Raw genomic sequence first — 25,652 nt, forward strand, 5'->3', positions numbered from 1 at the left:
AAAAAAAAAAAGCTCTAGTATCCTCTTTCTGAAAGTTGTACAAGCACATAGATACCCCCAGCCTGCTGACTCTACTACTTATTCACTCTCCTTTAAACATTCTTACTCCTTCATTATCCATTTTGTTCATTCATTCGTTTGTTTAATGATTCCATTCCTCCCTTTGCTGTCTTCCTTATGACTCACATAGGCTGTGCCCCATGGAGCAAGAGCTGTGTCCAGGAAAGAGTTTCTGCTACCCTGCTGCATGGCAGTTTTCAGATGTGTGGCCCAACCCTTTGCCATTTGAGGACTGCGGCAAATGACTCCTCATTACAACCACTTCTTGCAAAATCGCTTCATTCCTGTGCTGGTTTTGCCCTCTTTGCCCTCTGTTCTGCTCATGAGGCGAAAGTCCGGCCACCAGTAAAGCCATCAATTGTCCTCAAGACTGATGCTGAGTACAGGTACACCCCGCTTAAAAAAAAATCACACAATCCTACTGACTAATTTCCCTTTAATCACTAAAATCTCTAACAGGTATTGAACACTGCCTGGCATTCTATGCTACCTTTTGTTCTTTATTATTTTTTTAAAGGTCTATTTATTTATTTATTTGGAGAAACAGAGAGAGGGGACAGAGACTCTGAAGCCAGCTCCATGCTGACAGCAGAGAGCCTGATGGGGGCTCGAACTCACCAACTGTAAGATCATGACCTGAGCTGAAGTCAGACGCTTACCTGACTGAGCCACCCAGGTGCCCTCTATGCTACCCTTTATTAAGTTTGCATATGCATTTGGCCGCACACTCTTCTGGTTTTCTTCCTGCCTCAGGTGCCCTGACTCAGTCTAGTTTCTGCTCCTCCAATTCATGGCAACCTGTCGAGATCCTGCAACACAGATTTGAATCTCCCCAAGTCCTCTTCCATTTGGTAAATAATACCTCAATCGTCTTTGTCACTCAAGTGAAAATTTGGAATTGACCTTTATGTTCTCTCTTTCTCTGCCCTGGCATCCTATCTGTCATGAATGTACTCACTTCACTTCATTTCCGCCTGCTTTCACTGTAGTGCAATCCAGTGCTGTCTCCTACCCAGTCTCTCTCGCAGAACCACCCATGATCTCCCACTTCTAACCTCACCCCATCTTGCAATACGTTCTCTAAACACAACAACCAGAGTGCATTTCACGCAGGGTAAAATTTTCCCGTCATTCCTCTTGAACTTGACATGATGATCCTAACTCTCCCAGATGGTTTTAAGACCCAACATGACCTATGGCTCACTTCTTTCATGCACTATCATATTCCTTTTAAAAAAACATCACTATTTAAAATTCATTTGTTAATTGGTTAGTGTTCATGTGTTTTCTTGGTATCTTCCCATGAGAGTGTGATAGAAGTAACTACTTTGATCGTTCTTACTAAATTAAATACCTACTTTTTTCCTTGTTTTGTTTTTATTTTCTTCTTTTACTTTCTTCACAGTCCTGATGAGTCTTTCATAGTACATTGTTCATACACTTGCGTGTTAAAATTTGTCTCGCCACACAAGAATGTGAGCTCATGTGTCTTAAGCTTGAGTGTCTCCACCATCTGGAGACATCTGTGCCTGGAAGAGATTAGGCTCTGAGATTCTGGAATGGAGAAAAAAAAATAAAGAATAAATTCACTACATGATAAGGAAGATAAAGGATGTACATTCATATCATTTTAGGCCTGAAAGGGACATTTGTAGTCATTTAGTTGAACATGATTAGCTCTGAGTGAGAAAACTCAGGCCGGGGGAACACAGCTAATTGTTGGAAGAACTGGGACTAATTACTTAGCTGTCATCTAATTGACATTTCACCATGCCACATTGTGTCCTTTGTAAGTAAATGAATTTCTTTACTTGGCCTTCATTTTTCTGCATGCCTTGGTCCGTTATCCCTTCAACGTTTCTGGTCTACTTTAGGTGCTTCCTAAACGTGTTTAATTAATATATGAATAAATAATACTGTAATGAGGGATATTGATAAATTATATGACCTGGTAACATTTGGCTTGCTTCGGTTCTACCTGTCATGGGAGAATCTTTGATGATCTATCTCTGATACGGAATGCTGTTTCTTCCCTTTCGGTCACAGAACAGGGAAAAACGTTTGTGTGCCTCAAGGACACGTACTTTGAAGTCCTAGTGTTTAATGGGAGGACTGAGTAGGGAGTCTCCGAACAGGAAATTCTCAGGCTCTTTCTCAGCGCTTCCATGCAGTTCCTTTCTGCACGTACTTACTCAAGCTAGGATATGATAATTCTTCAAGGAAGGTGGCTGGCTGCACGTGAGGGGAAGCCACCCCCTGGAACATCTGCATTTCCCACCTGCTCTGCCCCTGCCAGCGCTGTGCTCCGGGCTGGTGCCGACCGGCCCACGCAGTGCTAATCAGGGCACACCCAATTAAGGGCCCCGCTCTCGCATCGTGGCTGTTGGCAGCCGTGACCTCACACGCTCGGAGCCTCGCGTGCACAGCCTGGCAGAGGGGGGTGCTCAGCTGTATGCAGTGGTGGGTACCTCCCTCCTCTTCCCCTTCAGCTAGCCTGTCACAAACATTGCCTGTCAGGATGCTGAGCAGTAGTTTCCAAAGGTGAACTGGGTCCATGATGACTAACAGGTGGGGCGTCGCTGACAGGAGCACAATTTCCCGACCTAAAAAAAAAATAAAAAAAGAAAGAAAGAAAGAAATTCTATTCAGTCCAAGTTACAAGGAAGGTGGATTTAATGCCGTGGAGCAGTATGAATATTGACATTTTAGCTCGCATTGAGCCTGCATATACCCTGAGTTTTGCAAAGTCTCCTTTAGTCAGATTTGGCTATGACAGAGAACTTTATTTAGAAGAGGGGGAAAAATGTTTAAATCAAGATACAATTACAGAGAAAGAAATGTGGGCATATCATATCTGGATTTAGACACTATTATTTTTAATGTTCAGCGTTTTCATGCACGTTAAGGAAAAGAAGGCTTAGAAAAACAGCAACCACTCATTCACTTATTCATCTGTTTACCCATTAAATAATGACTTTACCGCTCATCTTACAATGAGCCTGGCGTTGGTCTGGATGCCAGAACAGAATTCCTGTCTTCAGGTCACAGAAAGTATAATGGGAGGCCCAAGGAAAAAGAGGTGTTTGTTTTTTCCTAATTAACATTCACAGTAGAACAGGAAAATAATAGCACATTCTTCTCAAATCCGTTCATATTATCCTCTGTGAGCTGTGTGCCCACGAATGAAAGTTCCAAAGGATGATTAGATCCGAGGTTCTGGAAATAAAGATTCCTTGAGATTATGTTATAAACAGCAATACTTGATCTGAGGTGGGGATGAAGGGGCAGGGGGCTGTTACACACACACACACACACACACACACACACACACACACACACACACACACTATTCTGAACCAAGGCCTTCAGAAAGGACCTGAATTGTCCGGGGGCAAAGAACTACCCAGATGCATTTTCTAAACAGGTTTAACAATGAACAGTAGAGGGGTGTGTTATCACTAAATATCTTTATTCAGTTTTACTTTTGGTATATTTCACTAAAGTTTAATATGTAGTTTAGTTGCTGGAAAAATAAGGTAAGACAGGGAGGTGAAAAGGACACGTCAAGAGAGACAGGCCTTTCAGGCAGATGGAGTGCTGGTGGCGTAAAGAGGTATTTCCAAGGTAGCGGCTGGGTTCTGGATGGACATACAGCTCAAGGACAGTGATCTGTTCTGCTCCATAGCTTTATTGAGCACCACGAGGATGTGACTGAGGTTGGACTGCTGAGCAAGCACTCCTTCCCAAGGTCTCCTTCATGACCCTCGTTGGTTGGCAGCAGCCGGCAGCCCGACACAAATGACAAATCTCCATGGTCCAAGGAGCCTTGGGGAAAGGCACTTACGGGCCCTGATGCTCCAGTCTCCTAAGGGTCACGCCATTGCCTGGCAATGGATCACACTTCCACGTAAACCAGTAATGCTGCTGCTCACTTGGCCCTGTTCCCGGAACTAGTTTCATGTTTCTTCTGCAATTCCTGTATGGTCCTGCATTGTCCGGTTCTACATTGTAGAAACTGGAGTCTTCCACTTTTGTGTATCCAGAGGCATATTTTGGACAAGGCCTACCACACATGTGAAAGGGTAGCCAAGATAATAAAAACAATGAGACTACTAACTAACATTTCATGAAAGTTTATAGGAGTCAGACATTATTTTGACTCTGACATTCATATAAACTAAGTATTATTAGAACATCTATTTTATGGATGTGGAAAGTAGAGCACAGAGCGGCCAGGGATTTACTCAAGGTTGCACAGCAAATCATTGGTAGTGATTGAGAGTAAGTACGGGCTGTAAGGATGAGAACCCTATTATGAAGAGCCCTGAATATTCTACCACAAGGGATGCACTCTAGCCTGCAGATGATAGGAAACTATTCAGGGGTGATAAGCAGAGGAGAGGCACGATCATATATGAACCGGGTTTGAAGCCTTTGCAAAATTGAGCTTACAGAATTAAAATAATTTTGCAAAGGCTACCTACCTAGGAGATAGCAGAGCTAACATATGTAGGTATGAACACAGGTCCCACCGCTTAAACTGTTTTATCCTACAGCTTCTTTCCAGCCAAGACACAGAGCAAAGGGAGCAAAGAGGCAGATGGGACATCCCACAGAAGGGAAAGGTAGTGTTTCTTGTTGCAGCATTCCAGGAGTTAGTAATTTCTGGGCACTTCACTTGCATAGTGTGGCATTGAGAACAGAAGGGACCCTGGCAGATAAGCTATTGGTAAAGTCTGAACTGCATGTAGCCTGAGACGCGGAGGCCACTGCATATCCAAATGAAAACTGAGGACCATGTGAGTAAGACTGGGCCTGAGTGGGCTGACCCATATGAATCAACATCAGAAAAGAGCCAGCAGAAATAAAAAGTTGGGTGACCATTAAAAAAAAATATTTGGATTAATGTTGAGATGATTTGGAAAATCAATGATTACCGTTATTTGGTATTTACATATAATTTCATTAGGAACAAGAGAAACTTATCAAGGAACTTACAGAAACATATCAAGATCTGGGGAATGGAGGGGAATATCATTATGCTTAGTTATGGTCAAGGTACTACATTCTGAAGCATTGCTACGTCTTAGCCTCTTCACATCACATCTGCTTTGCAAAGGTCAAATGCGTCATGTTAATTTCATAGCTTAGATTCAAAATTTGTTTCTTGCTCTCAATTTTGTCAGGGAAGATATGGCAGTCATGACTTAAGAATGGGAACTTTTGTGTCCGGGTGTCAGAAATCTGACATTCATGAACAGCATGGCATGCCAGTTTATGTCAAACTCCTAATAAGCATAGGTATAAATGGTAAGAAGTGCTTTCTTCAGAATCTCTGCTCAGAAATTTCCAAACTGAATGAAGGTGATCTGGGTAAATATCAATGAGAACAGAAACCTATGTGACAGTAAAACATTTCTTAAGAGATGACTTCTCTGACATCTTCACTGATAGAGTAAAAGAAAGAACAGAAAGTAAAGCCAAGCTTACCCCTTCAGCTGTTTTTCCTGTGGTTAAATTTCATTAAACTCAAAGTGGCATTAAACCATTTTCCCCTTAGTTACTTTTATTGGCCTGCTCTTAGTGTTTTGTGGCTGTAATGGTGGAGATAGGTAGTAAGCAACCTTTCCAATTGGATGCTCAGGACCCAGGGTACCAGGGTGGCACGTGATAAACAGAGATCAGACAGACACCATGGGAACAAGTACTCATGTGAAATCAGCTGCAGAGGCTGAAAGGAATACCAGCCAGGCAGAAAGGGATATAAGGTGAGAATGAAGATTCCCTATAAGGCAAAATACAAGGGACTATGTGTCAGGAAAAAAAAAGACCTAGGAAGTTCACAATTAGTAAGAAAGATGAAATTCCTGTCACGCTTATGGAGTTCATGGCTACAGTTTCCAGAAGGGCTTGTGTGAATGTGGCTGGTGTGATGGAATATGAGACCTGCAGTCAAAACAAGGCTTAAGGGGCATCTGTGCGGCTCAGTCTGTTGAGCATGGGACTTCAGCTCAGGTCATGATCTTGTGGTTTGTGACTTCAAGCCCCGCATCAGGCTTTGTGCTGTCAGCACAGAGCCCGCTTTGCATCCTCTATTCCCCTCCCTCCTTGCCCTTCCCCTGCTTGCACACTCACTCTCAAAAATACATAGAACTAAAATAATAATAATAATAATAATAATAATAATAATAAGGCTTAAGTAGGGAAGAGAGAACATTTGTGATTTTATGAATTAGACATGATCCCAGCACCAAGTTGGAGCTCCATTACCGAACCTAAGTTAGAATATAGATTTAATTACTGCTGAGGTAGATTGGATTTTGAAGTGCTTGGATTAGATTGGATCTAATCTAAGTGCTTGGATTGGGTTAGATTTTCTCTGCTGGAGTTGTAAGGACTGAGCCTATAGTGGGGTCAAGGAAACTTAACTATGTGGGCCAGAGTGATGTGGAGAAGGGTACCAGGTAGATAATTTCTTAACACCAAGGATAGATATGTAAGGATAATGTTTTCCATTCACGGTTGAGTGGGTACTGTTATCCCTCAGCATGCTTTGTACTCAGTGATCTTAGAAAACACTTGGCTAAGCAGAATTAAAATTGTATTGTTTTTTAACCACCTGACTTCTCGAAGAATACGTAATAATGAAATTTGTAGGCATATATCATTTCTAAACTTTATTCGATCAGAAAATCTTTTTTTTTCTTTTTTTCCTCTCAAGGAAACTCTGCCCCAAATCTCTGTCATACCTCCCACGAGACTCAGGGAGCAGCTCCACACACCTCCACACAGTGCAGAAAGGCAAATCTCAGGTAACAAAACCCTGGAATCAGCTACTCTCAAGGAAAGCCATCGGGACCAATCCCGAACTCAGGGCATCCCACTGACCATGGTGCCGCTAGATGCACAGAGCTCTCCTGTAATCTTCCACAGTCAGGACATCCAGATCTATGCTGTCTGTGTACCCTTGATATGACTCAATCCACCCACCACCCCGCTGACTTGCTTCCCACTGCCATGTGGGATTTCTAACCTGCTTTCAGCAAATGCCTCTAACACCTGTTTTCACGGTCTTGAATTCACTGAAGCCTGGACGTATACTTAGGAAATCACCTTCCGTGAAGCCCCCATGAATGGAGGATTTTTCTTTAACTCCTCTCCTCCCTAAGTAAAGGAAGGTGGGAATAAGTGTCCCTGCTCCGAATGTTAAAACCTGTTCCTCTTAATCTTCCTTCCTCATGATGAAATCTTGATAAAGTCACAGGGATATACAAGGGATATACAAACTATCCTTGTCTCGACACTGAATAGTCTAAATCATGGCTCAGGGTCTCTCTCTCTACCATGCACATTTTGACATTAACATCAATGACTTCCATGTCCAATTAGATCCTGGACTCAGTTTCTTGACAGTCTCAACTCTACGGAGCCCTTCCTGTCTTCCACCGCAGCACCCCCGTCTCACAGTAGGCTACCTCCTCCCAGCTTCTTAATACTTCCTGTCCTTCCAGCTCCCATGCTTGGCTACACTTTCAGGTGCAATTCTTAAATTCCAAACTACAGTGGTTAAGACAGTGGTCTTAAATCCAGATGCACATTATAGTCATCTGGGTAGCATTTTAAAAAATGCTAATATTGTGGCATCTGGGTGGCTCAGTCAGTTAAGCATCTGACTTTTAATTTCAGCTCAGGTCATGATCTCAAGGTCATGACATTGAGCCCTGTGTTGGGCTCTGTGAAATCGAGCCCTGTGTCTCTCTCTCTGTGTCTCTCTGCCCTTCCCTGCTCATGCACATTCTCTCCCTCTCTCTCTCTCCCTCTCAATAAATAAACATTAAAAAACCACAAATACAAAAAAAAGATATAGAAATTAAAACCACAATGAGATCTTGCTCACATTCATCATGATAGCTAAAATTATAAAGAATGACAATACCAAGCATTACTAAGACTGTGGAGCCGTGAACCTCTCACATATCACTAGCACTGGTACCATTACTTTGGAAAACTTTTGTCAGTATCTCCTTAAGGTTGAATATACACCTACCCTATGCCCCAACAAGTCCAATTCTAGGCATGTACTCAAGAGAAATAAATGTACATGTCCACCAAAAATGCGTGTAAAAATGTCCATAGCATCATTCATAATAGGTGTCAATGTGAAATAACCTACTTGTCTATCACTAGGAAATGGCTAATTAAAAATCCTGGTATCCGTACTACACGACAATCCAAAAAAACAAACTACAAATAAACAGCAACAAAATCTCAAGATCTTATACTGAGTGAAAGAAGCCAAACCTAATAAGAATATAGATAGATAGATAGATAGATAGATAAATAGATCATGACCGCAAGATCATGACCTGAGCCGAAGTCAGACACTTAACTGACTGAGCCACCCAGGCGCCCCTTCTTTCCCTTTTTTTGGCCTCCTTCCCATGTTCCTTTCCCATTTTTGTTCCTCTCTGCCACTTTTTTCTACACTTTTGACCTAGTTGACGAATCATTTACTTTTCACTTGGATGCCTCTGTAGAGGTCTTTGAATTCCTGTAGGTTAAGAAGAGTTTGAAGGTGAAGAAAGCAGCTGTCAGCAGTCTGGTCTTAGGATAAATCATCTATAAGGCTGTCAAACCTATTAGACTGCCAAGCTTGAGAACCTCTTAACTAAATTTCAGTGAGTTATTATCTTAAAAATGCATTGTGTTTCTTGACTTTGCCACACATTACAGATGGTACTCAGTCACAGAACGGGATGGAACAAACTTGAAGAGGCTTCACTGGTCAACTCTGGGACAATTTCAGCATCAAAATGAATAATACTAAGAACAGATTATAACTCATTGAATAAAATAGGAATCTGTAAGCTAATATTGATACAAGTAAATAAGCAAATAAATGGGGGAAAAAAGAATTTGGAAACTAACCTGAATGCTCATTAGTTTGATATTTATTTTTTAAGCTAGTACTTTTGTTTTACTACTATCTCAAATACTTATTTATCCAGTACTTAGCCATTCTATAATTATGCAGGGTATGTGTAAAAAGTATCAAGTGTGCAAGATGTTAGCTTCTTTAATAGGAAAGTAAAAATTACACTGCTTTAGTTTTTTGTAAGTGTACACTCTGTTGTATTAAAAATGTTTTTCCCTAGAGAATGAAAATCAATATGAAAGCACATAGCGAAAATAGAAATCATTGCATGTAAGTTAGTGTCCTAACAATTCCCTTTAGTAGAATGTAGTCTATATAATATTAATGTGTGAATGGATGTGAGAGACTATGACATCTTGTGCATTCATCTTAAGACATATATTTGAATGGAAGAAACCTGGCCAGTCTCTGGCTGTTAGTTCCTCTCATTAAAGAGTGTGGTAGAGAATGTTCCTGGTCCTTTTCTTCTAATTTGGTCTCCCCTTGGCCAGTGAGGGTCTGTCTGATTGGATAGTGTCTGCACCGAAGGGAACTGACTACTGCTCTGATTAGCCACTTTGTCAAATGTCACTTGCAATCAATTTGGCTGATGGACGGAGCCTTCAACTCCGATCAGAACATCTGTTTTGTCAGAATAGCCAAGCACTGGGATGCAGATCGATGCAGTCACAGTGTTCCATATGTGCAAGGCAGGGATGGAAACATAACATGTGCTTTATAAGCATAAATAATTAATAATAAGTAATAAGCGCAAGCGTGATATCTCGGAATTACTTTAACATTGACCTACTAAAGGAATCTCCATCTGAAGCCCAAACTACTGTGGCTCAGCCCCAAGGAAAAATAATTGAACATTCCTGATTTAAGCTACATGTATATAAACATGCTTTAATTCAAGTCTAAAAATATAAAGAATGGTGAAGCCATGTGCATTTGTCCTGGTACTTATCTATAGAACATTATTTTTATTTTCTTTCCATAAGGCATTTACATGACTCAAAGTCATTGTTTCTCATCCTGAATCCCCCTGTCATTTTAAGGCCCAATTCAATTGCCATCAAGTCTACGAAGGGAATCTGATTCTCCAAACTATCTACATTATAGCATGTCTCTTCTATTGTCTGTGTCTCTAAAATAATATTTAATAAATACACGTTCAGCCTTGAATGGCAATCATTTTTCTCTGTGTGTATTTCTTCCACTAGTTAGTTATTTTACAGTGCTTATTAATACAAAAACAGTGCTTACTAATTATGTCAATAAAGGAATATAAAAAGCTCATGACACTTCCCAGGTAATGAGATCTATATGTGATATCCAAAATGTATACCCAACGTCCAGGACAAATCTAGCAACTAGGAACCAAGAAGATTTTGTTGAGCTTTACTTTCTATAGTTTTAAACATATATGAAAAAACCCAAAATCATTCTAATATGCTACTATATCATTCTATATTCACATTGTTATAGTTATTACTAAATACTATAATAAAATAATATGAAATTACCTTTACAAATTTAACCAGCATCTCTAGTCTGCATTCTAGCTGCGCTCTTGTTAAGTATTCCTACCTCTATCCATCGTGTATCAGAACACGTGAAGATGAATTAACTCCTAATTAATCCTAACCTTACCCATTTTTGCAATTCTCACAACACTGGGTGGATAATTTCCATCCAGCAAATTCTTGTGAACCCTTTTTAAATTGAACACAATTATGAGTATTCATCTGGCTTAAACTCAGTCCTAATAAAAACATCTTTATCCACCATAGATTTTTCAGAAATCTCTGAAATTTTATTATGTTTTTAATAATCACTCCTGATTCTGTATGTGTTTTTTTTGGTGGGGAAATAATTTCATCTACTCCAAAGTGAAATATTTTCACTAAAAGGCAAAGGCAGACTCTATCAAAAGGACTGCCGAAAACTACATATGCCCGCCAAAGAGTTTCAACTTTCCCAGTGGGGCACTTAATAAGCTAACGAACCCAAATGTAAAGTGAATTTTTCAAATTGACTTAATAAGAGTGGGCAGAACTAGAAGGGTTTAATTGACGGAGAACCAGGTTTAACAGTGCATCCCTGCCAAATGAACATGTGGCACGCAAAAAATAATTTTAAGTTGAGTGTTTCGTTTTGTACGTGGCTTTGTACCCATGATATTTTGGCTTATTGATTATAGCACAGTCACTTTCCATATTATATATGTTATATTTATATACATATAGGAATACGACGTGTGTGTGTGTGTGTGTGTGTGTGTATAATTTTATATGTGTAAAGTATCGACTAGGACTAGTTCACTTAGATTCAATGCTTTGTCTGTAGATAAATCAGCATCTGCATTATATGCAAGGACAGGGCTGGCGGCTAAGCTTCATTTTGCAGGAAAGTGTGGGTGGGCAGGCGGAGGTTGTCTGAAGTGTTCTGTATTGAAGGGGAGGGAGGTTGCCTGTGATTTCCAAACCGGTTTCTACAGACAACCCCCTTGAGAGCAGGTCGAGGAAAGGTTGCTTAGCCCCGTGCAAGGCTGCTGATTCTCGCATTTCAACTTAAACCAAAGCAGTATATTTGACTTTCACAAGAGTGTCCTGCCACTTAGAACATCAAAGCCCTGAGAGTCAGTTTATTGAAACAGGCAGTTTCTAAACCTTTTGACTCACAAACTTGTTTTGCTGTCAAATATAATGTCATAATAATTTTAAAGAATCACAAAACTATTCCCTTATCTTTATATATCATAAGCTTAAGAGATTCTTTTTCTAGAAATTTTTTTTAAAATATTGGAAAGCTCATTATATATTTTTTAAAGTTTATTTATTTATTTTATTTATTTTTGAGAGAGAGAGAGCAAGCAAAGGAGGGGCCGAGAGAGAGGGAGACAGAATTCCAAGCAGGCTTTGAGCTGTCACCACAGAGCCCCATGTGGGGCTCAAACTCATGTACTGTGAGATCATGACCTGAGTCGAAATGGAGAGTCTGATGCTTAATAGACTGAGCCACCCAGGTGCCCCTATATTTTTTATTTGTGTTTTAATTTCATTTTTTACTATTTTAAACAGTTTTAAAAATATTAAGAAAAATGTTGTTCCTTTCCTTTTACTTGTTTTTAACAAGCAACATGGTATTTTAATTTACCACAGAGTAATCATGTAAGAAAAGCCTGATTTATTTAAATATATAGTCAAAAAACAACCCACTTTATTGTTTGATGTGATTTATCTATATTATGGGCCATTTATTTCATTTCATTTTTTAAATTAATTCATGCTTATTTATTTATTTTGAGAGAGGGGAGGACGGGGGCAAAGAGAGGGGGAGGGGGAGGGAGAGATTCCAAAGCAGGTCCCACACTGTCAGAGCGGAGCTCGACATGGGGCTCAGTCTCATGAACCGGGAGATCATGACCTGAGCCCAAATCAACAGCCGGAACCTTACCTACTGAGCCACCCTGGAGCCCCCATTATGGGCCATTTGCAATTTATAGCATATAGACATAAATTTAACTAACAATGAAATAATTTAAAACTATTTTAGGGTCAAAGCCACCAAGAAAGTAGTCAATGTTAAGTGTACTTTGTGACTGAATTTCCTAATGTCCTTAAGATACCTTTGGTGGCTATCATGCTGTTCTGGTGAAGGAGAAAGCAAATAAATGGTTAGTTTATTTATGGATTAAAAAAGATAAAATCAAACCAATACCCTTGTCTTCTTTAATATGATGAACTCTAAAGACTCCCAACTGGTGGTTGGAGAAGCTCTGGTAAAACATTCCAGGAACTCATTCCGACAGAGTACGCTGTGTGGTGAAGGGTTAAGTGATTAAGGAAATGAGCAAAAGTAACAAAGCATCTAGTAGGGACATTAATACGACTTTTGGGAACCTGCCAGCGACTTTCATTATGGAAGTAGAGGGCACTGCAGATGAAGAAATAACAGAACAGGCAATGTCTGCCCTGATGTCCGACAAAATCACCTTCCCTCTTTCCCCTTACAGAGGAGACCTGGGTTTGTCCTAGCAAAAAATGCCTTCTTGTTTGATGTGAAGATGGGAAAAGTGCTGTAATACCAAAAGGCATTTTATTGTGTTGTATGTAGTATTTCTCAACAGTTTCTTAAATAGAAGTTTAGATTTAGACGCATGTAAAGACTTTCACACCAAATAGCTATTTTATTAGATGGCAGGAGCAATGTATAGACTTTCAGTAAGGAAGAAACTGTTTAACAGTGGCAGTATGTGAACTCACATCAGGTAATAATCTGGTTGTAGATTTGGTATATTATTTCCAGAGGACTTATTTGTTAGCTTGTTTTAGGTCACTTAAAAAATTTTTTGTAACCGTTATTTATTTCTGAGAGAGAGAGAGAGACAGAGACAGACAGAGTGTGAGTGGGGGAGCGGCAGGGAGGGAGGGAGACACAGAATCCGAAGCAGGCTCCAGACTCTGAGCTGTCAGCACAGGGCCCGACGTGGGGCTCAAACCCCCGAACCACGAGATCGTGACCTGAGCCAAAGTCAGATGCTCCACCGGCTGAACCACCCAGGTGCCCCTGTTTTAGGTCCCTTTTAAATCTTACTATCTTAGAGGATATATGATGAGCTATGGAGAAATGAATTATTTTGTGACACAGTGGAGTATATTGCCTTATGGTGCCACAGCTGACTTGGCGGCTCCCCCCACGCTGTGGTCTGATGTAAAATGTTACTTACTCTGTAAGAAACGTGCAGCAAGATGGTGAAGGACTGGGGGTGGGAGGCCTGCAAGAGGGCTGTGGACCCCAGGAGACAGGAGTCAGCGCGAAAAGGAACTGGCCACCAACTGGATTTCAGCTTTCCTCTGATCCGTTGGTGGGGTTGATTAGAGAATGGGAAGTTGGTTTAAATATATGTGGCTTTCCTGTAGATAAATTTAGGTTTGTTCTAAAAAGTTTCTCATTGTCTTAATTCCATGCCAGAACGTGCTGGCAAAGACAGCATCTTTATCATCTTCTTATGAACACAAATTACTTTTCCTGCAAAACGAGCATTTCCCACAAAGAACGGTAAAGGTAGGATGCGTCCAGAAATAAACTAGAGAAACATACATACTCATTCTTTTCCTTGTCTTTCTTCAGATATTCCCATGTTTGGCCTCACATTATATTTCAGAATTACTTTCATGATTGAAAAGGAAACAGAAGAGATTGGGACCAGATCTAAAAATTAACAGAATAGGGGTGCCTGGGTGGCGCAGTCGGTTAAGCGTCCGACTTCAGCCAGGTCACGATCTCGCGGTCCGTGAGTTCGAGCCCCACGTCGGGCTCTGGGCTGATGGCTCAGAGCCTGGAGCCTGTTTCCGATTCTGTGTCTCCCTCTCTCTCTGCCCCTCCCCTGCTCATGCTCTGTCTCTCTCTGTCTCAAAAATAAATAAACGTTGAAAGAAAAATTAAAAAAAAATTAACAGAATATTTTACATTTTGATTAATGATTTATTATCTTTTGCATAGTAAGGTAGTATGTTTTTTCTTCTTGGATTTACAATGTTTGCTTATATATTTAATTGATGTATAATTGCTGGCATCCATTTGTTCTGCAGAAAAGGATTCAGAAGTCTTTCCCCACACATCTTATTTGTGTGTTTGTGTGCATACCTAGATTCCATGATAAAATTATTTCTTTTTATTTCTGGTAAAGAAAATTATTAAATATATTAAAATCAGTATATGAATTTCTATCCATATACTTATCCTGACTTTGACTAGGAATTCCTTTTGATGATTGTTTGAATAACCCATTGCATATGTGCTTTAACTATGTATACATAGACAAAGAAAATTACATAAATCATACAATTATTATGTATTGTATATTCATCTTTTTTGGAGATGATATGGTGATATCATATAGTGATTCTTATGTGGTGACAAGACAACCAAAATAATTACATTGTATAATCTCCTAAGTTATATTTTAAATTTATATTTTAAATCTCCTAATTTATATTTTAAATCTATAACCAACATAATTTCAACTGTGATTTAAAAATTACTTTAAAAACAACGATACCCAAGCATTCATAAATATACTGATCTTATCTAAAAAGTTTAAAATAATTCTGTGCATTTAAAGACTTATTTTCTCAGGGTACTAGATCATGGCGAATATCTACTTAGTAGGAACGGTTTTACCTGAATTCTCCAGAAAAAAATAAATATGATTTCTGAGGTTTAAATAATGTACGTTCTCTCATTACTCTGAACAATAGAGCATATATTTGATATATTTCATACCCATATATTTAGAAAATACCCTTTCACTTGTTAATAATTTTTTATCATTTCAGTTATTGCAAGTTTGGAGAGAAATGAAATTTGGCACATATATGTGTTTTTCATAAACGTTTATTTTCCAAATTATACTTGAATCCAAGTAACTTACCTTCGTAATAAAATTTCTAATAAAATTTACCAGTCTGCAATATTATCAATTTATTCTGACTTTGGTAGGTATAGACACATATAAACAAAAAAAATTATCTTTGAATATTATGCTTTGAATATTATGCTTTGAAAACTATGCTTGAAATATATCACAGCTTACCCCAGTTTATTGATGTTTTCTAAAACTGAGCAGAAACACTTTCCGTTAAAAAGCATTTACCATGAACAAGCAATTCATTTAAAATAAAACATTATGGTTGGGGCGCCTGGGTGGCGCAGTCGGTTAAGCGTCCGACTTCAGCCAGGTCACGATCTCGCGGTCCGTGAGTTCGAGCCCCGCATCAGGCTCTGGGCTGATGGCTCGGAGCCTGGAGCCTGTTTCCAATTCTGTGTCTCCCTCTCTCTCTGCCCCTCCCCCGTTCATGCTCTGTCTCTCTCTGTCCCAAAAATAAATAAAAACGTTGAAAAAAAAATTAAAAAAAAAAATAAAACATTATGGTCAACTAAATATAATCATAGTCTTTTACCTGGAAACAAAATAACTTAAAAAAAAGGGAGGGGCAATAGGAGACTAAAGGCTAATTCATTAGCATGTACAATATTCCTCTACTATAGGCTTTGGCATGGAGGAAAAGAAAAGGAGGAGGAATCTGGTAAAAAACAGAAAACCAGAGGCACCTGGGTGGCTCAGTCGGTTAAACGGCTGACTTTGGTTCAGGTTGTGATCTTGCAGTCCATTAGTTCGAGCCCGCATCAGGCTCTGTGCTGACAGCTCAGAGCCTGGATGCTGTTTCAGATTCTGTGTCTCCTTCTCTCTGACCCTTCCCCATTCATGCTCTGTCTCTCTCTGTCTCAAAAATAAATAAATGTTTAAAAAAATTTTAAAGAAACAACCAAAAACGAGACCTAAAATTTTTGTTTTCTTAGAACCATTAGTATTTAAGTGTCTGTTGACTACCATTGGGGTAGCTACTTAAGTAACAAATTTGCTATTTTATGGTTTTGTATACTAACTCATATATGAGTTAAAATAAAAGAATCCTTTTATTTGATATTAAATTTTCATTTTCAGAATGCTTGCTGGTTATTTACTTTCTCGTGCAAATTAAATGTATCAAATATATGAAGTCTAAGTTATAATGGAGAAATAGCCTGGCACTTTAAGTAAATAGTGTACCAAATAGAATTAAAAAGTTATTGGAATTGTATGTTTTGAACAGAAAGTGGCACTTTAGCCATTAACCTAACTATGACAATACACAGATATATGGAAAATAGATATAAGCATGTAAATAATATTCAAATTCCTGGCACAGAAAGAAATATAAACTTAAAATAAGATAATGTTTTCTTCCATAAAGTTGCTAAATTAAAAAAATACATCGTCATAGCCCGTGACAGTGAGACTTTAGGAAAATAGGTCCTATTATATTGTAAACGAACGTGCCTGTTCCTGCACGTTTTTGTGTGTGTGTTCAGTGTGATAGATATATCAATATTCTCAGAAATGCTATACCCTTTGGAGGAAAATTTGCAGTGTGAATGATGTAGTGTTAGGAAATACAGATTCATGGAAAAAATATAGATTATTGATTTATATAGGAAGATTGGGAAAAAAACTTAGATGTCTTTAATTGGCCTATTATAAAACAATTTATAGTGTGTATTAATGTTAGAAAATCTATGAAGCCATTATGAGCCATTTGAAGACTGTATAATTGGTATTCCTTTTGCTGAAATACTGGATAAAACCCTCTACATTCAAAGTAAGGGACTGGGAAATCACATAGCCAGTAAGCCACCTCAGATACAAACTTTCTGATTCCAAAGACCAATTATGCTCTCAGTTACTTGCCATAGACGAAGAAACTGTATGTTAAGATAGTTTCTATAATCAAGAAGCATGCTAAAATGAAATTACCCAGGAGAACTATACCAACTAATCAATATTTTTTATAGAAATGATTTTAAATAAACACATCTTAGTGAATTGCCTAAATCTCAATAGTACTTAATAAGTCAAGGATTTATACAAAATGTAAAGCCATAGTCATTACGAGAGTTCTTAAAGAAAGAGAGGGTCTTTTGCTCTGAATGATTTTCCTCAGTTTTCACTCACAGGATTGAGCCATAATTTCATTAAACAGAGACGTGTTATTTATTTTTGTGTGTATATTTTATCTTCATAAATGATTCTCATGAACTATTTCAACAAATGTCTTTATCAGTCTTTTCAAAATCTTCAAAAGTTTGGGGGCGCCTGGGTGGCTCAGTCGGTTAAGCCTTCAGCTTCAGCTCAGGTTATGATCTCATGGTTTGTGAGTTTGTGAGTTTGAAGACCATGTGCTGTCAGCACAGAGCCTGCTTTGGGTCCTCCGCCTCCCTCTCTGCCTGCCCCTCCCCTGCTTACACTCTCTCAAAAATATATAAACATTTTTAAAAATTAAAATATTAGGGGCACCTGGGTGGCTCAGTCGGTTGAGCGTCCGACTTCGGCTCAGGTCATGATCTCACGGCTCGTGAGTTCGAGCCCCACGTCGGGCTCTGTGCTGACAGCTCAGAGCCTGGAGCCTGCTTCGGATTCTGTGTCTCCCTCTCTCTCTGCCCCTAACCCACTCGCATTCTGTCTCTGTCCCTCTCAAAAATAAATAAACATGTAAAAAAATTTTTAAAAAAGTATAAAAAAATATATATATTAAAAATTTCCAAAAGTTTGTATTTATGTGTATTTTACAAAAGTTTCTTACATGGTTTAAAAACCACTTTAAAAAATCACCGCTCAAGAATTTTTAAATGAATATTTTTTACCGAATATGTCAACACAATATTGAGTAGTTGTTGACAAGCATAGATTCATATCAAGAAACGGAAAAAATATTTAAGCACGTTAGAACCTCAAAGACAGCATTATAGAACTGTAGGATTCATATGACCCTCCTCTGTAAATATTACACATATTCAGCATCTTTTCTTGTGTGTATTCATCCAAACCATGCATTTCCTGCAAAATAGAATATCAAAGGAATATGTTGAAAATGGAAAATAATAGTCACAGATGAAATCCTCTTGTTTATATTTAAATAATTAAAAATAGAAATTTTGCAGTTAAAGTAGTGCCCTAACTTGTTTATTCATGTATACAGGGATATATAGGAAGGAGTGATAGAAAATAACATTTTGGAAGATCTACTGTGTATCAGGCATTGTGCTAGTAGTTCAGGTATATGTTATGTTGGTTCCATTCTGTTGAGAGTCATGTTCTTGGCTAGAAATGACAAAGGTTCTCACCCTGACTGCATTTCCTCTTAGTGTGCCCCACGGACATCTTCCCAACCCCTCACCACCAAGGCCAGTGTTGTGGCTGGATTGGTTGTTGTGGTTCTTATTATGATTGCAGAATACACTTCAGCAAGACAATTAGGGGACTTTGAAGAATGAGATTTATTACTCCCAAGTACTGGAGGGCATGTGACATGCCTGACGGCCACATAGCATGATAGAGAGAAAAGGAAGCATGGACCTGGTCTTTGCCTTTATTTGGGTTGAGAGTGTGAGCCGAGTGCTTCCTGGGTTCACTTTTTATTGCAGAATTTAAAGCATACGAGTGGGAACTAGTGCATGGGAAGGAAGAATCTGGGTCATTCAAGAGTAGTAATAATAACCTAGTAATAATCTAGGCTACCTACATGCTTCTAAAAGGAAGCCGGTGGGAGGGCAGCTTCATTCTTATCTCATCATGTTCTGTGTCATACATCTGGCACTATTTTTATTTGGGATGGGTGTCTTTAAAATGGATGCTTTGGCCATCAAGAGCTCAGTGTCGGGCACTCACAATAAAAAGCTTAATGTCGGACATTTACCCTAGAGTGTGTCACCATATTTTACCTTGCTTAGGCAAACATATGTTATTTTATACATTTTTATCTTAGACATGAGGACTCTGAAGCCCACACAAGTTATTTGTGCACAATCACAGACTTTGGGATTCGAGTCTGTGTAACTGCCAAGCCACACTCTTTTCCCTCTCCCACATTTAGTGTACAAGGACTGCACAAGGAAACTCCTTATTCTAGCTCCGCAGTCGAGGTGCTGAGAGAGGTTTCTGTGTCTGCATGATTCCTGTTGAATGTTTATTCTGATAGTATTTAAATACATATAGGTTTAGGACATCACTGACAGCTGATACTGTCCTATGAATAATTTAGCATGGATGGTTGGCAGAGAGACTCTTATTGTGTAGGGAAGCAAAATTTGCCACCCCAAAGTGTATCTCTTTGGCTGGGGATTATTTTAGGCTGATTATTTTTAAGAAACAGAAAAAGTCTTTCTTTTTGCCTCCCACATAATTACCTAAAAGAGTTTAGAAAGAAATCCTGCTTGACCATAGATAAGTATGAACTAGGTGTGGTACACAGGGAGGAATGTAGCAAGGCCTATAATATCAAAGTGTTCTCCATCCCCCATTGTTTCTGGATGGCCAAAAAACCCCACATTTGTTTACCAACATTTACTCTTTCCATTCTTGTCGCAAATTGCCTTTTTTTCCCTTTGAAGTACCAGACTCCTGCCTTTTCTCCTTAGCCCAGAATGACAAGGTAACTCGTTTTGTCGAATGGTCTTTGGAATCTTTCATGTTTATGTGGATTCCCCGAAGGGACATAATTCGTTTGATTTTCTCTTGTTAATCTATCTAATGTCAATTTAATTCTTCGGCCAGCCAGAAGAACCTTAACGGACAGAGGAAAATTTTTTCTCCCCGCAGAATGTCTAGCTGGCAGAAGCACTTCCCCCATAGTATCGTGTTGGTGTTGGAAGCCTCGCTAGCTTCCAACTTTGTACACATTCTTTGACTGTCTTGTGGCTTTAGTTTCCACCTTTCAAGGTTGTCGTGAGGATTAAACGAATTAATAGATGTAAAGTTCTTCAGTGGGGGAAAACGCTTTCTAAGTGCTGAATGAATGTTTGCCATCACTGATGTTATGGATTTTGTTTCCAGGGATCTTAGCCTAATGCAAAATAAATAGCTTATTAAGAAATCAGGTTGCAATTTAACACTCCTTACTCCCTGATGAGTGATAGACACCACAAATCAAGCATGGCATTCTTTACCTCCCAGCGTAGACAAGGCCTTAGGATCCTTATACTAAGTGCATCAACCAGACATCTGAGAGGTAATTGGGTTTGGCATGTAGTAGTGAACTTACGTTCCATACTGGTCAATAAGACTTTTTTTTTGTTTTTGTTTTTTTGTTTGTTTGTTTTGTTTTATTTTGTTTTTAATGAGTAACTTCAGGCATTGAGAATAAGCCACAGGGGCACCTGGGTGGCTCAGTCAGTTAAGCGGCCGACTTTGTCTCAGGTCATGATCCCCCAGTCCATGTGTTCGAGCCCTGCTTTGGGCTCTGTGCTGACAGCTCAGAGCCTGAAGCCTGCTTCAGATTCTGTGTCTCCCTCTCTATCTCTGTCTCTCCCCCACTCACGCTCTGTCACTCTCTATCTCTCAAAAATCAATACATGTTAAAAAAAATATATTTAAAGAATAAGAGCCACAGCCTCCTACCTAGAATAAAACTACCTCAATACATTTATGATAGACCTTTCTAGCAGTTTGATTTAAATGACATAATTTCCAGAAAATGAAATGTGGTATATTGATCAAAAATGAAATATGAATTACTTTTCTGAATGATCCTTTAGGAAATATCTCCATATTATGATCTCTAAAATTACAATTAGTCTGTTCTCCTGCATTGCAGAATTGGTAGACTCTCTTTCCTTTACTCAAACTGTATTTCCCAGTTCCCCAACCCCCCTCGCCCCCAAGTGGCTAACTAACTCTTTCTTTAATCTTTTCTTTGCCACCATCTCTCCATGTGGTTTTGTGGATTATCTCTGCTATAGACAGATGATCGTCACTTAGTAAATTTTCTCTCTAACCATATTATGGAATTCAGTGAAAGAAAATTGCTTATATCTCTATATTCTAGGAACCTAGAATAGTCCCTTGTGTGTAGAGCATATTCAATAAGTATATTTTACTTAATGAAGTTCTGGTGACTTTACCTAAATCAGATGATATGATTTGCTCCAACTTTATATCCCTTCTCATTATTTCTTCTAGCTCCCCTACATGCTTTGGAGAGCTGACATCTTATTGCTTTAGACACAAATGTATCCCTAAAACTCTATCAGCCATGACCCTGAAATTATGAAATCTTTAGCATGATGTGAGGTTAATAGTATCACATCATTGTTAAAAATCTTTATTGTATTACTCTAAGGATATTATAACTATAAATTAAATCTTATTCTTGCTCCTATTCTAGGAGAGAAATATTTTCACAGGGCCATTATCTGAAGATGTAGATTAAATCATAATTACAGGAAGAATGAGAACTTTGGTGTTAAGAAAAGCCTCATTCAACCCTCACAACCCATCCTAGATGTCATTTTATGCACCTTTTCTCTTGTGTTCTCACTCCACTGGGGATTATTTCCAGGTTCTGTGCTGCTTCCAAGTCTTGTACCCATTGGTATTATTGCATGTGCCACACTATACTGTACTTGTAATTTTTAATAGATTTTATTCTTTGGAGAATTTTAGGTTCACAGCAAAATTGAGCAGAAGGTGCAAAGATTTCCCATATACCCCTTCCCCTAGCCTCTCCATCGCCAACATCCCCCTCCACAATGATACGTTTGTTAAAATTGATAAATCTACATCGACACGTTGGTATCGTCCAAAGCCCCTAGTTTCCCTCAGGATTCACTCTTGGTGTTGTACGTTATGGGTCTGAACAAGTGTATAATGACATATATATGCAGAGTAGTTTCACTGCCCTGAAGATCCAGTATGCTCCAACTATTCATGCCTCCCTCCTCCCAGACCCTGGCTGTCATTGACCTTTTTACTGTCTTCATAGTTTTGGCTTTTCCAGAATGTTACATGGTCAGAATGATATATTATGTAGCCTTTTCAGATTGTCTTCTTTTTCTTAGTAACAGGTATTTAAAGTACCTCCCTGTCTTTTCATGGCTTAATAGCTAATTTCTTTTGAGCACTGAATAATATTGCATTGTGGGGGGGACCACAGTTTATTTTTCCACTCACTTAGGAAGGGCATCTTGGTTGCTTCCAGGTTTTGGTGATTATGTATAAAGCTTCCATAAACATCCATGTTCAGGTTTTTGTGTGGATGTAATTCTTTTTCAGGTCCATCTCCTTAACAAAAGTGTGATCTCTGTGAAGACAGCTTTCATCTTTTTGTTTCTTAAACTAACAGTGCCTGGCACTGAGTAGGTACTCAGGAAACTTTTGTTCAATTGAAAATGTGTGGCAAAGTGAATGGAATAAAGAGACACATTCCATTTCAGAACATTTGCTTGCTTTGAATGCAGATTCATAAAGGATTTCTAATTCAGGATAATCTATTGTAACCATCTCATGGAAGCCATTATTTTCAGAAGGCATGATGATAGCTTTGCTGTGTTGAAATAGATTTATAAAGGCTTTGGCTTAAAACTCTGCTACTCAAAGCATCATCAAAAATTGATAAACTTGTAGAGAAACAAAAATGGGATTCAGTATTTTTTCTTATTTTACAATAGGTAAGGGATTTCTGGACTGGTCCTTAAATCCCGGATTACATTTTTCTCTCATGAGTAAAACAACAACAACATATATATATATATATATATATATATATATATATATATATATATATTCTTTGAAACTATTGAACTATTGACTGGAGAATTGTTTCAAAATTGCAGGTGTCATACTAAGAGTCTTTGATACAGTTTCAAGAGCCAACCTAATTTTTAAGCTCTCACATATATGTGTGCACATGGATGTGCATGTGCACTCACTCAAACACACCCAGGATATTCAGCAAAAGCTTCACAGGAAAAAATTACATATACTTGGAATATGGCCTAAATACAATATTATGTAATATTATCTTAAATACGTGCACATATGGGCATAAGTTTTGTTTCTATAAATAAAATCCCATTTTTCAAATGCTAATTCTGAGATGATTGAGCTCCCGTTTTCCAAGACAAGGTTATCAGAATATTCAGAATGATTAAAGTAGGATACCAAAGCACATCAAGTTTTTCCTTTTGTTTGGTTTTGCTAGTATATACATTATACATAAACTACGTATAAATCAAAGTTTGTTGCATAAAAATATCTAATTTGAGATGCTAACCATTGTGTCTCCCAAGTATCTCTGGTTATAGGCCCTGGTGTTATAGTAGATAATTAGGCTCATGTAGATGATGGCTTTTTCATAAAAATGCAGGAGACGGTTTTTCTCTGCACATTTATACTTATCTAGAAAATCTGAATTATAAACATGTTTGCAACCTGGCCTTTAAATTTTCTTGAATCTATTCTAAATGTATATAATTTAGAGAGTTTACGGACCTGTAAGCACCATGAAAATATATGATTTTATTTTAGTAATCTATGAAGATGAACAATACAGTCTTTGGGTTAGATATGGAGATTTCATCTCATAAGTAGAAGTACCTAATCCTTGCATCCAGAAAAGGAATAATTGAAGCTATTTGTAAAAGAGTTACCTCTGAGATCAACGTACTTAGCATCTGTAATATCATTTGCAGAGGTTATATTTTATCCACTTGAATCAACATACCTGGATGGACCAAGGAAGCAACAAACAGGTTTATCTGGGAAATGTATTTCTTATGAAACTGACATCTGCTAATAAAGACTTCAGAAGAAAATAAAGAGCACTCATGACTTTTTAATCTTCATTAAAGCTATGGAATTGCTATGGTCCAACAGGTGAGAAGCAAACTAGGGCCATCTAATTCGAAATTCTGATGAAATTCAATTTTTTTCTTATAATTCTTGTAATTATGATCCAAATTCATATTATTTAAAAAGTCAAAGGACAATTGTAGTAACATTTTATAATCTCTAGAAGTGAGGGCAAAGCTGGTAGGCGACATTGTATGTGGTTAGGAGTATCAGGGCCTTTACTCTTTTCTTTTTCATTATTATTTATTCATTGTTTTTGAGAGAGAGACAGAGCGTGAAGAAGGAATGGGCAGAGAGAGAGGGAGACACACAGAATCTGAAGCAGGCTCCAGGCTCTGAGCTGTTAGCACAGAGCCCAACATGGGGCTCGAATTCATAGACCACGAGATCATGACCTGAGCCGAAATCAGGTGCTTAACCCACTGAGCCACTCAGGTGCCTCCTTTACTCTTTATTTACTAGCTGTGTGTCCTTGTTCAAGATATTTAACATGAAGGTGATAAGAATCCATCCCTTGTAGGTTTGTCGTGAGAAATAAATGCGTTAATAGATATTATCTGCTTAGAACAGAGTCAGACACAAGGTAAGCTAAATAAATGTATGTATAAATATATCTTACGTTTTAAACATCTATTACGAGACAGTGTTGTTGTTGCCTTTCTCTCTTCTCCCTTCTCTTTCTTTAAGAATTGTGGTCACAGATTAAAACTAGTGTGTAAAACAAGGGATGTTGATTTATAAGGACAAGGAATTTGACATAATTTTGAACATTGAAGATCCTACATACCATCTGATAGTCACCATATCTGAAGTCACAACTTTATCTCTTGCAATATCTTCAGATTTATTAATGGAATTTTGCTTCCCATTAAATAACTTCTCTTCATCTTTAAGTATCAATACCATTATATAAAATTAGAAGATAGGATATCTATCTGTAGGTATTATAGAAAGGCAGATTTTTACTCAGAATGGGTCAAGCTCAATACAACTTATGCCTTAAAAACATCAAAATCTCCCAGTACTGTAGTGTCATGTATACAAGTAGTTTCTCAAAAATTATTCTTTTTCTCATTTGATCACAACCAAGTATTTTGTATTTTGAATAAAACAAAGGGTTCTTTTTAAATTAACAATGCCTAAAATATCTTGCCCATTTGTGTTACAAAAAGCACTGGGATATTGATTAATATTAGAGGGAGAAGTGTTCTCTAGAGATATAATCTGATATCAAACAGGAATAGGGGTGCCTGAATGGCTCACTCGGTAAAGCGTCCAACTCTTGCTTTCAGTTCAGGTCATGATCTCAAGGGTTTAGTTCGTGGTTTGAGCCCTGGGTCAGGATCTGTGGTGGTGGATGCAGGGCCGACTTGGGTTTCTCTCTTTCCCTCTCTCTCTGCCTGTACCCCACTCATGAACTCTCTCTTTCTCTCTCAAAGTAAA

Source organism: Prionailurus viverrinus, chromosome B1 (genome assembly GCF_022837055.1).
Source record: "Prionailurus viverrinus isolate Anna chromosome B1, UM_Priviv_1.0, whole genome shotgun sequence".
NCBI classification, from domain to species: domain Eukaryota; kingdom Metazoa; phylum Chordata; class Mammalia; order Carnivora; family Felidae; genus Prionailurus; species Prionailurus viverrinus.